The sequence below is a fragment of the Lissotriton helveticus genome, chromosome 11 (genome assembly GCF_964261635.1).
Source record: "Lissotriton helveticus chromosome 11, aLisHel1.1, whole genome shotgun sequence".
Lineage (NCBI taxonomy): Eukaryota > Metazoa > Chordata > Amphibia > Caudata > Salamandridae > Lissotriton > Lissotriton helveticus.
Genome location: NC_136072.1, coordinates 1,200,349,285 through 1,200,367,062, shown reverse-complemented (window position 1 = coordinate 1,200,367,062; position 17,778 = coordinate 1,200,349,285).

Here is a 17,778-nt window from a genome sequence, read left to right as displayed (position 1 = left end):
GCCTAGGGCATAACTCCTACTTGCCACCCTGTAATCCATGCAAGTTTCCTGTGCTCAAATCAAATGGATCCTGACACTATGCTCCAAGCTAAGTAACATGTCATGACCACACATACACATTCAAACGATTGTTCTGTGATTGAATACGTTCTATACAAGGTAAAAAGCACCACTACACTTGATCACTTCTGACAAAACCAGTAAACATTTATTATCAATTGACAAAATTAACTACCCTAAACTAACACTAAGAACTACTACAACTAACCTAATCTTAACTAACTGGAACTAAGCAAATGCTAATCTAAACTATCTACTGTAAATAATCCTGAACACACGACAACATATCCAAGAGATCAACCTCCCTCCCACACTTAAAGCACATCAGAAGACAGGACAAATACATCTTCACTAAACATAAAATAACTACACAGTTACCCTACACAAATATACATCATCATAAAAACTTTAATTCGGATTGCATCATAGCGAAACCATAACAAGTACAGAAATAAAATATTACAATACATAAAAAAATTCCATGTCTTATACAGTTAAAATCTATTATCATAAAAACCATAGTTAAGATTAGTTCATTGAAAATATTGAACAAGAAATCGAATATACAAGAACTCATAGTTTACAGCGTATTTTCAGACATGATTTAAAAAAACAAGCTATTCATTTGGCAATGTATTGGGAATCCAAAGACGGTAGGGCCAGATAAGCGGGACGACATGTTCTCAAACCCATTTTTCGGAGTAAAGGGATGATCCAGCGCTTGCGAGGGAGCTTGTAGAATCGACAGAACAGTATTACATGCATTGTAGACTGGGATGATATACCATCACAAGGACATTTCATTAAATTTTGTGACCAGTCCTGTTCTTTTGAAAAAGTAACTAAGCGGAAAAAAGTATTAAATCGGAACCTAGTCAAGACATATTTTTCATAATTTGTGAGGTAGAATGTTAAATATGGTTGGATGCCCAGGGCAGTCTGAACTGATAAGATTTATGCATTTGAGGGTTTGCTTACTTCTTGGGAAAGACGAAGTTCTCTGAGATGGGTTAAACATAATTTTTTCAAGTCTTTCCTGGAGATATCTGGTATTTTAGTAGGTTCTAAGAAGTAAGTTGTACAATTCAAGTCCTTAAGGAAATTAGAGACATACAGAAGCCATGGAATTTTATTCCAGTTTGCCAGAGCCAAGCAGTCGGATATCAATGAACGGGTTAGATGGCATTGTTGTTTGGTTCAAATACGGTGCCACAACCGGATCGGCTGGCATCTGATGTTATCTGTCAAATAGCCGATGCCCAACTCAATGTGGCAACCGTATATTGGAGCACTTTGGGGTAATGCCAGTAGATATTTTAGGAATCCGTTCTGAACCGTCTGCAGGGTTTCGGTAGGAGCATAACCCCAAACCCCTGCGCCGTAGGTTGCTACGCTATGGCATTTTGCGTGATAGATTTTTAGCAACTCTACTGGGGCAGGTTTACCCAGTTTCCTCGAAAAGGAAACTAGAGCTGAGGTTGCTCGCTGGAAAAGTAGCTTTTTACTTATCATGGCTTGTCTCCAGGATAATCTGTCGTCCACTAAGATTCCTAAGTAGGGGTATTCCCTGGTGCGTTCCAGCCTAACTTGATCAATAAAAACTGATTTAGGATTCTTCGCCCTAGGGCCGATATGCATAACAAAGGTTTTATTTTTATTTACTTTTAGGCCTAAAGAAAGCATAAATTGGCAGTATTTATTTAACTGTCTTTGTAACTGGTTTAAAGTTCTAGCTAAAATTACAGAATCATCCGCGTATAACAGAGCGGGAATAGGGCGGTGTTTGATGGATGGAAGGTCCGGACTCCCTTCAACCATGGCCACTTCCAACCCGTTAGTGTATAGGTTGAATAAAAAGGGAGCCAGGACACAGCCCTGTCTAACACCTTTATTGACGGGGAATGATGGAGATAATTCACCGCCAATACCATATCTGACACATGCAGTAGGCTCCTCACCCACGCAAACAAGTCTCTCCACGACCTGGGCCCCAAGTACCTCAACGACCGCCTGACCTTCTACACTCCCACCCGCCAGCTACGATCGACCAGCCACGCCCTCGCCGCCGTTCCACGCATACGAAGAGCCACCGCCGGAGGAAGATCCTCCTCCTACTTGGCAGCCAAAACATGGAACTCCCTCCCCACCCACCTTCGACTGACCCAGGACCATCTCGCCTTCAGGAGACAACTCAAGACCTGGCTGTTCGAGCAGTAGCAGACCCCTTCCCCCAAGCACCATGAGACCCTCCCGGGTGAGTAGCGCGCTATACAAGTGTTATGATTGATTGATTGATTGATTGAGTAGAGCTCACGGAGAAATTGGATGAGAGGGGGATCTACCCCCAATTCTCCGAGAGTGGACCACAACTTTGAGTGAATAACGCAGTCAAATGCTGCGCTAAGGTCAACATAGACTAAATATAGGTTACCACCTTTAGCCCCCACGTATTTACCAATCAGAAGCGCGAGGTTCAATGTCTGCTCGACGGTACCAAGTCCCTCCTGGAAGCCATACTGGAGATCTGTCAGGATGTTATTTGTAGACGCCCAGTCCTGGAGGCGTTCCAAGATCAGCCGTCCAGCGACTTTCCCCAAGGAGTCCAGGAGGGAGATGGGCCTGTAACATGCTGGATTGTTACGTTCGCCCTCCTTGAAAATTGGGAGCAAGAAGGAAGTGGAGCATGAGTCTATTAAGCCTATTTTTGTGACTGCTGCCATGACCTGGGTGACAAGGGGTGACCAAAGTACCAGACTATGTCGAAAGATATCTAGTGGAACCCCATCCGGGCCAGGGGCCTTACCGGTTTTAGAAGATGTCAACGCATTGATGACCTCATTGTGATCAAAGAGAAGATCAATGGGAAATATCTGGTCCCGTGGACGGTCACCTGCCACGTGAACCTCATTGATGGTATCCTCAGGGGATCCACCAAATATTTTTGAAAAGTGGGCCACCCACTCGTCAGCTGTCACTGCCACATCAAGATGTTGAGAAGATGAGACATCTGCCAGGAAAAGAGATTTTATCGTACGCCAGAACAGAGAACTGTCATTGCGTTGGCAGCTCTCATGTAATTGGGCCCATAAGTTCTTCTTAATTTCAGCTCTGCAGTTGTGCTGTGCTAGTTTATAGGCCTTTCTAAGTTTAGTGATATCAGCACGATATCTGACTTGGTTATGAAGTGCTCTTTTTAAGTAAGTTAGGGCTTTACGGCAGGTTGAATCAAACCAGCCTGTGGTATCCGATTTTCTGGATTTTTGGTTACGAGTCAGTTCAGCCCGTATAGTTCTAATAATTTCCAAGAAGCTAGCTATAATCAACTGGGGTGAGGAGTCTAGTGCTAAGCAGTTTTTCATCCATGGGAGGGCTCTAGATACCACTTTACTGGTAATGGCTACTGGGTCGATTTTGGACCATTTTACAGAAAAGCCATTTACTTTGTCCATGGACAACGTTTGTTGGTTCAATAAACTAGTCCTAGTTTGATGGGGTACAGCCTTTTTAATTAACAGGCTAACACTATTAGGAAAGTGGTCGCTACTGATATCTGAGCCTGTTTTAAAAGTTTTCAGTTGTCCCTTTATTGTCTGAGAGCATAGGATGTAGTCGATAACACTTGATAGACCCCTACCGTGAAATGTTGGCAAGAAATCGGCAGGTGGGTCCACAATGTTATTCGCATATTCCAGCTCTAATGAGAATAGACACTGATTTAGGCAACTACCTAGCTTCGTATGTGAAAAATGTGTCAGGGAGCATCCATTTTCATCCTGGAGACCACAGATACCTTTCTTATGGTTGCTACATAATGAAGCATTAACACCCCCCCCCCCAAATCACATAGGAAGTAATAGGAATATGTTTGTTCCGCTGTTCAATTAGGAAAGAGGTAATTTCAGATAACATTTTTACACATTCAGTTAACTGAAGAATGTTATAAAAATTAACCAAAAAATACACCATACATTTATTGAGAGTAACCTTTAGGATTTGAACATTTTCGCCAAACAGAAGAACAATTATGTCCATGAAAGGTAAATTGTTTACAATGTATACTGCGAGACCTCCCTTAGGTCTTCCAAAAGTTTTGGAACTAGCTGGAACGTGGTATGTTTTATAGCCTAGAATATGTAGTGGCTCAATGGCCCAGGTTTCCTGCAGGCATATTATTTGGTGTACACTAACTGTGTCTAACCATGGTTTATGATTTATCTTGGAGCGGAGCCCCGCAACGTTCCAAAATAAAACGGAAAGAGGCCAAGTAAGGATTGTCGGGTCGCTTGTTCCAGGAAAAGAGATGGGAGTTAATGGACCTGACATTGGATATAGATCTGACTCCGGGACAATAAGATGTGGTTTAGAGGATACATCGACAATAACAGAATTCTCTTGGGGTGAGCCTACTTCTGCATTCGTTACTGGAGCTACCTTCCCCACGTTACAAGGTGACTCATTTATTTCGATTATAGCGACTGGGGACTCTGTTACGTCAATAGTTATTTTTGAGGGAGAGTTAGATGGTTTTGGTGTTGGATTCATCGTCTTATCAGAGCTTACTTTTAAGAAGGAGGATCTCAAAAAGCTTGAAGATGGTTGTAGGGGTTGTAGGGGTTTAGGCTCTGAGAACATTAGACCCCTAGTTCCCTGGCTGGTGCGCGATGGTGGTCAATCGACCATTTCTAGACAGTTAAATCTGTTTGCGACTGGTATGCCTCTCCAGCCTACAGAAGGGGCGGCATCTCTACCACCAAACCCTGACCAGTCGACCCAATCCCTTCTCCTGTCCCAGTTTCCTACTTGGGTCCAGTTCCATTCTGGGCCTTCATTGTAGCGGGGTGTTGGGGGGTAGAAGTAGGAGACTCTTTTTGTGTCAATCCCATCATTAGTTGCTGGCATACCCCGGGAGCAAATGTGCTCAACTGTAAGTGGGTCATCAAAGTTAACTATAACACAGTCACCTGGGATTCTTTTCGGCTCCTTACCTAACCAAGGGACCCTGCGGACCATTGAAACTCGGCTAGCAGAGTACGGTGGTAAAGGTCTATTGGTATATAGCCAGTGCAGTACCTTGTTTCTTAAAGACCAGCCTGGTTTCTCCACGTCAGTACTCAGCTCGGGAACAACAAACAGCAAAGCCCCTGCGCTATACAGTTACAATTAATACTTGGTAATAATGGTATCAAATGAAAGTAGTGAAAGTAATTTGAGCACATCAATATGAAATCTTGGACTTCGAGAATAGGTAAGCATTAGTTTGACATATATCAGTACATAAACGTTCTTTTCTTGATGTAGTATTCTTGTTTATTGTTCCTTTGCATAGGCCAACACGTGTTTCATCGCAGGGAACAGACTGCGAATCTTCAGGGCTGGATATGAATATAGAAAATACATATGTGTTCATGTTCCATTAGTGAACATATTACGATAGTGACTTGGTTGTGAAAACCATGGTGACAAACGACATGCCATTGAGTGACTCAGTGTCAATGTGACTCCATATCACTGATTGTGTGACATTTTTGTGCTTAAAATGCTAAAGGAGGGGGAGATTTTATTGGATTCAACAATAAACATTACAGCAAGTGAACACTGACCGGAAGTAAAGTGAAGTGAAACAAAAGTGAAGAAAGTGGACATTCTTTTTATCTTTTTTATCTCTAGGTGTGTTCACAACTTCAGTGCACTCTTATCATATATGCTATCAGCCTGGTTTGTATTTGGAGCACGATAAAAGTAGTGAGCAGAAGTAGGAAGAAAATTAATTTAAGGATAAAAAGTAATGTGTTTCACGGTATGTAACTCCGTTTGTACTGTGCCGGATAGGAGGTCAAGAAAAGAAAAAAAAATGGAGTGCCGGTCAGTTCGTAGATTCTGTTAGTGAGTCTACAGGGGGAACTTGATTTCTTCCCATGTAACAAGACAAGGAAGACAAAGGGAGAAGTCTGGAATTTCTTTAAAAAAGCATATATTCAATATATGTAATACATATATTAATTATATTAAATATATTAAATCAATATATTGAATCAGAGGGAAGGGTGCATATGTCACATGCTCTTAAGGAATGTTCCTTAATGGTGGAAGAGAGTACTGTATCTATTGCTGAATTATGACCCTAGCAAAATTACTAACATGGTAACACTAAGGTGTTGGTTATCAATGTAATCGTGAGGATAGAAAAATCTTACCCTCATATGTGATAGACAAATTGCAGTATAAAGAAAGCACCCGGTATGGGCATTTCCTGGAAATCAGTATTCGGAGTTCCAAGGATTCTTGGTTCTAGGTTTACGAGATTTTGGTGAATCTATAGGGCGAGTATTGGAAATCGTATTTCAATTAGTTTTATTTCTTGTTGCAAATATACAGAAAGAAAGGGCACTCATAGTGGAGAAGGCGACCTACCAAATTTATTGCATATTCAAATGGTTACTGGGAGGAGAACTAAGTGATGGTACCGATTCGTCGGCGGATACACCTAGATCGGTAAAAGACGAAAAAGAAAAACAGGTAAGAGTTGGATTGGAGTTATTAGAAATGACCAAGACACATAACGTCTGGCATTTTATCCAGCAAACAGCACCCGGTAGCTCGCTTACCTGACTGGTACCGGTCTCCCTCTTGTGGTTCCCGGCGCCGTACACCAAGGACGGTCATGTGACAGGAAGTAAGAGCGGAATAAGTACCGGTGTTGCGCTTTCAGAAAAAAAGGGAAACTAGAACGTCGATTGTCTTCAAAGGTTGGCAATAAAGTGAAGAGTTACGTAGACAATCATGTAAACGGAATTTATTTTTTTCCGAGTGCTTATCTAAGTTAGTTGCCTCGTGTTTGTTATTATGTAATACCCATGTAGGATAAAAGGCTCGCGAGTATGAGCAAGGCTCAAAGTATGCACAGAAATGTAAAGTACACTAAGGGGATTCATATCGAGTTGTGTACTCGCTATGTTGTGCAATAAAGATATTTAAGGTAATCCAAATGAATGCATCGTAATTTGAGAACATTATTACAATTCATAAGATATATGTTTAGGGTTGTACCTATCTATTGGAGTTTATGTTTAGGAATACTTAATAGAGCATGTGTAGGAGTATAGTAGATATATGTAGAGTACACTGGTATTTGCAACACACCCAAAGAAATCTAGACCAGGGGTATAGGAGCTAGATGCAATTTATTTTTCCCTCATAATGAGGCTGAATAGAACATTACTAGAAAGTGTGATCTTGGTGTGTCTCTATAATCGTATTAAATGAACGCATAAGGAAAAACTGTTCACGTAGGCGAAAATACTAGAGCCTATTTAGTTAGAAGACTGGACCACAAACATGGTGAAAAAAATAAAAACAAAAAGGAATTTTTTAAGATCTTGTTATTTGTTTGTTTTTATTTCTTTGGGATTAAGGGTCTAGTTTCCTAGAACGAATTGTAGTTCTGGGTCATAATTTAATCCATGTTCAATACTTTGAAGACGCATGATCCAAGTTGCTTCTTTGCGTCTGAGTGTTAGTTCACGGTTACCACCTCTTACATGAACAGGCACAGTTTCGATTCCATAGAAGGATACTGAGAAATCCTCTGTGTTGCCTTGACATTTAGCTACATGTAGTGCTACCGGATATTTTGGATCTTGTTTCTGGATGGCCCTCATATGTTCCGATATCCTATCCTTTAATGCTCTTATGGTACTTCCGACATAATTTTTGCCACATCGGCATTCAATTATGTATATTACATATTTTGTGGTGCAGTTGATGTTCACTCTAATGTCATACATTTCTTTGTTTGGTCCGTTAAATTGTTTGGTTTTATGTTTCGCCCATTTGCACATCGTACAGAAACCACATTTGAAGAACCCGTTACTGCGTTGTGTTAGCCAATTGGGGGTCATGTCAATGCGTGGGACTGTAGGACTAAGTCTGTTCCTCAATGTTCTCCCTTTGCGGAAAGTGATTTTGGGGGACATAGGAATAATGTCTTTCAGTGTGGAGTCATCTCTTAGCAGACCCCAGTGTTTGGTCATGCTGTTCCTGATTGAATGGTGTAGGGCGTTAAATTCTGTGATCATTCTCACAGTGGTCTCTTTCGCCTTGTTGGAAACTTTGGTCTTCAAAGTGTCAGTTCTTTTGATTTTACTGAGTTTCTTTTTGGCCTCTGATAGGATTGTTTTTGGATAGCCCCGTTTCTCGAATCTTGTTTCCATATCTTGTATTGTAGTATTGAGATCTTTGTCATCACTACAGTTACGTCTTGCACGGAGGAATTCTCCAAAAGGTATTGATCTGATCTGGTGTAGAGGATGAAAGCTGTCTGCTCGCAGAATAGCATTACAAGAGGTAGATTTCCTATAAAGTTTGCTGTCTAGCACATTGTTTACGATATAGAATTCCAGATCTAGAAATTCTATGCGGGACTTGCTGGATTTCATGGTGAAGCTTAGTTCCCAGTTGTTATGATTGAGGTGATCGAAAAAACTCTGCAGCAATTCATCTGTGCCAGTCCAAAGTAAAAAGCAGTCGTCTATATACCGACCCCAGAAAAGAATGGAGTCAGTATATGTACTGCCCTGGGTACCCCAAATGGGGTCAGCTTCGAAAGCACCCTTAAAAAGGTTGGCGAAAGATGGTGACAATTTAGAGCCCATGGCTACCCCTCTTTTTTGTCGGTACCACTGTTTATGAAAGATAAAAAAGTTGTTGTGCAGGATTAGGTTCATCATAGAGATTAACATTTGTGTGTGTGCCCAAAGTGAAGCTGGTCGGTTGGATAGAAAACTGGTGATTGCTTCTATACCAAGTATTGGATTAATACTGGTATAGAGTGCGACAACGTCCATGGTGACTAGGGTGGTGTGAGGTTGCCATTCCAGGTCTCCCAACAGGCTAAGTATGTGCTTAGAGTCCTGTATATATGAAGGCAGATTTCTGACCAGAGGGCCTAGGAACAGATCTACATATTCTGCCAGTCTTTCGGTCGGTCCCCCAATTCCAGAGACAATCGGTCTACCGGGTGGAAAAGGGAGATCCTTGTGGATTTTTGGAAGGGTGTAAAGCCATGGGAAAGTAGGTTTAAGTACTTTGAGATAAAGGTATTCGTCTTCATTCAGGAGACCATCTTCTTTCCATTTCCGTAGATGGTCATTGATGGTGATTGTCAGTGTAACCATTGGGTTATTGAAAATTTGTACATAACAAGATTGGTCTGCTAATTGATTGAATATTTCATTGTTATAGTCGTCGATGTTCATAACTACAATATTACCTCCCTTGTCTGCCTCGCGGATAATGATGGTGGGAATCTGGGTAAGAGTGGTGAGGGCAAGACGCTCTCCTTTGGTTAAATTGTCTTTAAATGTAAAGGTTTAATTTAATTTCTTGGTGTTGATTTTATTAAGGTCTTCAAGAACCCGTTTGTGAAAATTGTCAATGTTATTACCACCTGGTAATGTTGGTGTCCATGTAGATTTACCTTTGAGACCACTTGCAACCCCAAGATCCGTATCAATATTTAATTCATTCAGGAGTTGCCCCATTTCCATAGGGCTATCTTCCCGTTCAGTAATGGACAACAGTAAATGAACAGCTTGTATGTCTTTTATTGTGTGTACATCATTGATCAAAACATCAGGAATATTTTTCACATTCTTATTACTAGGTGTTTTTCCTGCAAAGTATTTTTTCAGTTTCAAGCTCCGGACAAATTTAAACAGGTCAATTTTAGTTTGGCAGATGTCACCAGTAGAGTATGGATTAAAGTTCAGGCCTCTTGAAAGGAGATTAGTCATGTCAGGAGTTAGTGGAAAAGAGGAAAGGTTAATTACTTGCACTTCTTTACCCACATCGTCTATTTTTTCATTGTTCCTGATCTTAGTTTTTTGCGATAATCTTCGTTGGCCACCCCTGCTACCTCTGTGGGTTTTTGATTTGGTACTATTCTTTGGGGTCGAACTCTGTACCATTTGCGTATGCGCTCCATTTCCACTAAAAAAGGAGTACTGTTGGCATCTATGGTATCAACCATTTCTGCATCTGGTTCACTAGTGCCCGCAGAATTGAGGGATGTGTTGCTGGATGAAATGGAGCTGGGGGCAGATGTGTTAACCCCGGGTTTCTTCGGGTCATTAGATCTGATCATTGTATCTTATTTTCGATCATACGTGAAGATTCTACCGTTGCGGTAGTCTTCGTCATCCCTTTTTATTTGTCTGGCTTTTCTATTTTTGATTTCTTCCTGATGTTTTAATAAGACCTCGTCTAGGATGGTGTAGTTTTTTACCGTGGGTTCTGGTAGATTAAGGTCTTTAATTTCTTGTTCAAGAATCGCAATTTCCCCCAATAGTTTGATGGATTTGCGATCTGCGCTTTCTATTAAAATATCCATAAGTACAAAAGAATTGTTGGTTACAGAATCTTCCCATTTTCTCAAAAGATCTATATCCAGATCGTCATAGGTGGGAAAGATGTGAGAGCGTAGACCTCTGGGTATTTGTTTTAAGCGCATGTACTGCTTCAATGTGGTGGCATCCCACCATCGTGAGTTTTCTCGTTTCTTTAGTTTTTCAAGTTTCTTAAATTTCTCTTTTAAACCCTCAACTCGAGGGGGACCAGAATTGGCCGTTGCAGTGTGTGTGGGCATGCCTTTGGCTAAATTCTCGAAAAGGTCCGTCGCTATTTTATCTCTGTCCATGTCGCGGTAGAGGTGCTAGGATTGGTAAGCTCAAATTATAAGTATAGTTACAAGTAAAGGAGAATGGCGGGGGGCAGCCCTCTCTGGAAATCAATGGTTCTAACCAACAACTAGGAGGTTTTTAGGTGTTCCAGAGTATCTCTGGAACACCTAAAAACCTCCTAGTTGTTTTTTACTCAGCTCGGGAACCCCTGTCAAAATCACCACATAGGGGCTTGCTTCAGGTGGTAAGTGTATTGGATGGCCACCCCTACCCCTGGACCTGATGTTAGTGTTTTGTGCTTCTGGTGACTTAACTTGATTGGGCTTCGAGATAATAGAGGGGGCCGGCGTTTTTGCTATCACAGGGACCTTCTTCACCCCTACTGGAGGGGGCTTAGGTTTTACGGTTGTCGCTTCAGTAGCGACTTTTGTGACTTGTGCCCCCGCCTTGGGGGTTTTGTTATTCACTATTTGCCCCCCTGGTTGTACCGGTCCTGGCCCCTTGGGGATGTTTGAAGTTGTATTCAGAGCTGCTATTTGCTTTTCGATCTTCATGAGGGCCTGCTCAATAGGTTGCAAATAGCTTTTAACTAGTTCCCCTAATCTAATTATTAGTTGGTTATTTATCCCGCAGACTTTGCATCCTCCACCCATGTTACTGCTTACACTGATGTTCGCTGGGTTCAAGGAGAGGTTAATAATTTCTGTTGGTGTAGTGTTTAGCTCTCCCAGTGTTAGGCTAACTTGTCCAGCGGCCTGAGTAGTAGGTAAGTCTAGGTGGTGGGTATGTTTCTTGGGATGTTTAGCTTTAAACGATTTCTTTTGGTTCTTTTGTTTGGGTATAGCGCCCTCCCTCACTCCCCTGTTTAGGGCTGTCTTGGGGTCTCCCCGGTTTGGGCTTGCGAAAAGAACGGGTTTTTTTTCCAACATCATGGATGATTGCGAGTCCGAAAACTCTAGGGAAGCCGACAGATCAACCCTACTTGTCAGAGTGTGAGTATCTACTTGTACTTCCAATAGGGGCCCATTTTCCTGTAGGTGTGTGGGTGTCTTGGCTGCAGCTAGGGAACCCAAAGAAGACCGTTTGGCCATAGCTAAATCCTGCGATACCCTTCATTCAAGTAGGATTATGCCCTGGTCGAGGGCCTCATTGTCCCTGGTTATATATTGGTCAATAGGGCCAGTTATATGTGCTGCACCCTGTGCGGTCTTACTCCTACTGCCTCTAGTAGTCATAGTATTTAGCAATTAGCAGAGACAAGACAATAAAGAGGGAGATAGAAGGAAGTAGCTATGCAGTAAGGATGGGAAGATGTATGTTACAGGGCAAACGTAAATGGGGTGGCCCAGTCCAGTCTTACCCGGTCTTTAACGGGCTAAAACGGGCCCGACCTTTGCCCAGGCTTCGCCCAGCGTCCCGCGAGGCGGGGCAGGCGCTGTTTATATGCGCCTCCTGGCGCTTGTCCCGGTGTCACTGCCCACTTGGGCTGCTGGGAAATGTAGTTCCCGCTCTCCACTCGGCACCACCACTCGTCAGCTGGAAATAGCGAGTGGGCGGCGGGAGGCAGGCAGGATGAACCAGCGGCTGTGTTTCACCCAGGCAGTAAGTTACTTGGTCTGTATGGCAATTCTACTTTGCGGCGTCCTTGGTTAGGCAAAGAGTCTCCCCACATTTTTGTGGTATTTTTTTTTATATAACAACAAATACATCAACCCCTCACTCAAAGGAAAAAGAAACGTATCCCCAAATACTACAAGAAAATAAAAATCTAAAACCATGCTAAAATCTTCCACTACTTAATCCTACACTATCTGACGCTTAAAAAACTTACCTAGCACTAACTATTAATATGAAAAAATATTGGAGAAACGGAGACAAGGGGGATGGGTCACTATTGTTCAGAGTCAAAATGGGAGACCCAGGGCAGCCTTAATGTCCTGCAGGTGGGTGGTGTGCTCCGCCATTTCCCATTCAATTTGTGCCAGTCTAACGTTCATGTGCATCGTGCAGCAACGGACCCTCATGGTAAATCCAACTATTTGTGTCAGCTGGTATTGTCCCTTGTCCGTGTGGCTGTGTGGAGGCACCAGGTTGTGTACCGGATCCAGAAGCAGCAGCTTGTCTGTGTGATGTCTCTGGGTGATATGTGCTGATCTCCCTCCATGTCGGGGACCACACCTGTCTCCAGAAGGGCCCGGTATGGCCTGTGTGTCCCTCTGCATCCAGTGGAGAACTATTACTTTGGGTACAGACTTCCACCTCCCAGCTGGCCACACTGCGTATATGCAGACATAGGTCTTTCCAGGTGTGAAATGTGTGGGCTTGCTCTGGTGACATGTTGTCTTTAAAATAGGAGCTATGACAATATGTGAGTCCTGATGACTATGTCAATGTTCTCCATTTAACTCTGAAACATGAGGTCAGCGAAACATGGGAGCCTACACTCTGATGAGGATTGTGAAGTTCTAAAGTGACATGGACAATGCAATATTGATTTAAGGATGAGTTACAACATGATGGTGACACTGACATAACAGAGCATGGCATGTGATATGTAGTATCACAACACAATGAGACTCTCAGTGTCAAATGATGGTGCTGTAACATAGACTGACTGAGGGAGATATGTATATGGAATAGGAGGCGAGAGGCATTAGCCTTCCGGGTGTAGCGCCTCGCTCCTCCACTTCTGTAACACAGGTTTGCATCAAATGTACAATAATGTGGTGCAGCCCTGCATCTCCCCCTGCGATGGCGTGAAGTTTATCAACCAAGCACCAACACAGGCACCCTTGCACAAGAGTGCAATGGTGTCTGTGTGCAGGGGAGGATTATTTATGTGTAGGAAGGTTTCCTTTCCTACACATGAGCAATCCGGGAAAAGCCCTACCGTCACTTTCATTTATGCTGCATCAGGCAGCACATATGGAAGCGTCAAAATCACATTTTTTTTAATGTATTTGTACATGCACAGGAAGGGACACCTTCTTGCACAGAATCAAACTATGCAATTGGTCTTTTTCCATGTGTGCTGGGCACCATGGCTCAGCAATATTTAATGTAGGGCGCTCCATGTCGCAATCACTGACAGATACATCTGTAATTCTAACTTATCTGTCAGTGCTAAAGTCAAGTATTGCTTCAGTTGTGTCGCAAGCATGATGCAACTCCAGCAATGAATGGAGCCAGCCAATCCCTACGGCACTGTGTCACCCTTACGCCTGCCATGATGCAGGCGTAAGGTTTTGACACAGTAGCATCCTAGAATTGTCCCAGTCACTGTGCTACTCCTACGTGGCTTTGTTGCATGCAAATGTAAATTGATACTTGTATAGCGCACTACTCACCCGCAAGGGTCTCAAGGCGCTTGTATGAATACCGCTGTGGAACCCATCCTGGCTTTCCCTGTGAGGTGTCCACTCCTGGGCACCCCCAATGTGAAGCCAGGCATCCTTAGCGTTGGGGGGCCGTTGTGGAGATTAAGCAAGCTATTGCCCAGAGTTGCAGAGTGGGACTCCATGATTGGAATAGGCACCGAGGCGAGAATGATCAGGTCCGTGGAAATTTTGAGCCCAAGACCCGCCGAGGCGGGAATTGAACCCTGGTCCGGGCCAGACCTCTGCATCAGGGTCTGCCGCTCTAACCATTGAGCCACACTTCTCCGCATGGGAACGCACACACTGCACACATCACACCGGACGCAGGTATAATGAGGCACAGGGCTTTACAAGGTCACGCATATGCCTAGATATGTCACTTTGTAAATACGGCACAATGTGGTGCAAAATTCTACAGCGGCATTAAATTGCCAGAAGGGGCTCATGAATAAGCCCCCCTGTAATTTTCCCCTACGTTGATGCACAATGGCTGCCATGAGCCAGCGCAGGCACCCTGGCGCCATGGTGCAAGGGTGACTATGTTACAGTTGATTGATATTGTGCAGGAAGGGACACCTACCTGCACAGAACCTAACACTCTAGGGTATTTCCTCTTTCTCTGTGTTCTGCAGAATGCTGCACATATAAAAAGAATTGAAAAAGAGGAGAAATGAAAACATTTAAGCTCGTAGCACCTCCCAAATGTCACCCTTGGGGTGGTATTAGATTCTGACGCATTCTAAAGGTTTACGGTTTCTCATAAACCTGGGAAGGCTTCAGATTCCATTGGTTTGGCGTGGGAATGCCCACAGCAACGCCCATTGAACCAGTGGCGGCTCCTCCACTATGGCGAAGGAGCATCGCCCCACTGCTTTCAAGCAGTGCAAGAAGTAGAAACATAAAATGCTTTGTGGGCGGGTGGGTGGGGCTGCCCTGCTCTTGGGGCAGGGCAGGGGAGGAGTGGTTTGATCACTCATAGGTGCACAATAGCTGTTTGATCGGCCCTTTCTGGACTCAAAACCAGTCAAGCGCACTTTCCCCGTTTCCATGCAGGCTGCATTACAGCCTGCATGGAGAACAGGCCCAGGCCCTAAATCTCTCTTTGAGCATCGAACCAGGATTCTCAAAACCAATCACATTGCATGGTTGTGATTGGTCTGTGGGGCCTGGTTGTGCTTCCTGTTCCTCGGGGAGAGCAGGAGCAGAGACCCGGCAGCAAGCTAAGTTTTATATATATATATACCTGTTTTTATAATGTGCACCCTCCTGCAATCGTGACCCCCTGCAACCACCCTCGCCCTGCCACCCACGAGATATGCTGTCCCCCCCTGCATGGAATTCCTCTTTCACACTGTTTAATGCGTGAAAGGGGCAGATATTTACAAGTCCATGAAAAGCCACGTAAAGTGGCTTTGGGTGGCCTTGGAAACATACTGTGGCTCATTGCACAAACGGAACTTCAAACACGTGACATCACAGCTTTGCAAGAGTGTGGATAATTAAAGAACTCCCATTCTTACAATTCATCCTTGGCAAGGTCAATGACGCCATGGACCTCATGCCATTACAACTAGGAGCACCAACGAGACCACCACCACCACCCCGTGAAATGCAACGCTCACTTAGACAACTGCTCTGTTCCCCTGGACCTGATCCCTTCTAAGTGCTGACTTCTGTAGACCAGAAATTCAGCAACAGGAAGCTGGAGACCAGGGACCACCGAAAACCAGAGACTCTCTGGAGCTGTCTGTAACCATGGAAGGAGAGACGCACAACCAGTCAACATTAAATAAGGTTATCTGCATCTGAGGAGTCACATCTGTGGGCTGCACAGACTTTGCACTGGATAACTATGTCGCAGTGGAGCCCCTGTCGCTGGGGGAGAATTCAGGGGAAGTGTCAGGATCCTGTCTCTGAGTGCAATTGCGCTTCAAAAGCATTGCATGCAGCTTCTTCTGCCTCTCTTGTACAACCTGCTGCAGATTGGGGGTGGCTTCTAGTTGTGGCAGGGACGCCTGCTCCTTCATTGCCTCCCAGTACAACTTGCTCCACAAATTACAGCTTTTTATGCAGACCCTTCAATCCCTGTCTGCAGCACCTTGCAACCAGTAGATTGCAGCCAAGTTCAGCACTGTTCAGCGGCGTCAATGATTCACGTGTCAACATCTGCGATCACTTGCAGCATTTACAGGCAGAGGAGGGAGTATTTGATGCCCAACTCTCCGAGGCATTGCATAACCACTAGAGACGAGCCCCTCTGCCTCTGCACCCTCGTGGCATAGTCATGGAAGAAAATAACTGTGGTTGTATCCACTTTCACCTACCCTAGCTTGCGTACCTCCCCAGGACAGCGTCACGATCCCTGTATGAAGGTGGAAGAGAAGGGGTCTAGGACCTGACCCCGGCACTCGATGGGTCTGCTCCACTACCAGGAATGGGGTGAGTGCACCTGCTGGCAGTGGGTCACGCAACCATATCTCAGTATATGCCACGGCCTCAGACCCTTCTGCTCCCTCACGCAGACCCAACGCCCTCATATTGTTATGCTTATAGTGGCACTCCGTATTCTCCACTGTTCTTTCCAGTGACTTCAAATGTGCAATTAGCTGCTCCACCTACAAAGCTGCGCTCAAGGTACTCAGAAGTACTTTGGCCAGTTCTTTCTCATTGAATTGTACCTTGTAAGTCAGCTTGTGATGATCTGCAAGCTCCAGGGTGAAGTTGACTGTGATTGTGTCTATGCTGGCTTTAAAAGGAAGTTCCGGTTTGTTTGATGGAGGTACCCAATGCAAGTACAGAGTCCAGTTTGGATTCCATACTGTCCATTGTCACCTGCCCCTGTGGCCAGCGATCCCCAGCCGCTCGGTTGACCGACACAGAGAAGCGACCGAGTGTCGATGCCGTCCCCGTCTGCAGAAGGGCCATCATTGCACCAGATGCCGAGGCACTATGTATTACATGCAGTCTAGTGTAGTGTGGCCAGCCGGCCCCTTTCCTCCAGTTAGTTGTATGCTAGCCAGGAATCTATGTTTGGGTGGTACTGATGGAAATCCCTCGTACACACAAGAGCTCACTACCATGGGGCAAAGAAAGGCAGCACCGGCCGGTCCCCTCCTCTGATCTAACAGTAGCAACCAGATTCTGTGTTCATCAGTGCCCCAGTGAGTGACGGCAGATCAAGAGGCGCACCCAAGGGCCAATGCCTAAACTGACCCCGTGCCCCTGGCAACTGCCACCACCAACGGCCGTTATCAGTGACTATAGGCAGTTAGGGGAGTCCCAAACCAGTCTTGAGTGGTGGCCTAGTTGATGTTGGTCAGCCACAGTGCAGGGATTGCTCAGAGCACGGTGTGCGCCCCCCCCCTTCCGCTCTGTGTCCCACCTTCTCCTCACCTGGACATCGACACCAGGGCTAAATCCGCTGCACTCTCTCCAAATCCGTGACTTAGCCAGCTGGAGCCTCAGCCAGGTGAGATTTCAAAAGCCAAGGTACAGCAGTCGCCACCAAGTCCACTGGGGAACCTCCCAATGCAGGTGATGCAACAGGGCCCCCTTAGGCGTGAAGTTGCAGCGCTCCCACCACATAAGTTCAGTGCAGCTCAGGGGCTGCACCCTCCGCAGTGTCCTGGCAGCACCACATCCTCCGGCCTGTGATGCAGAGAGGC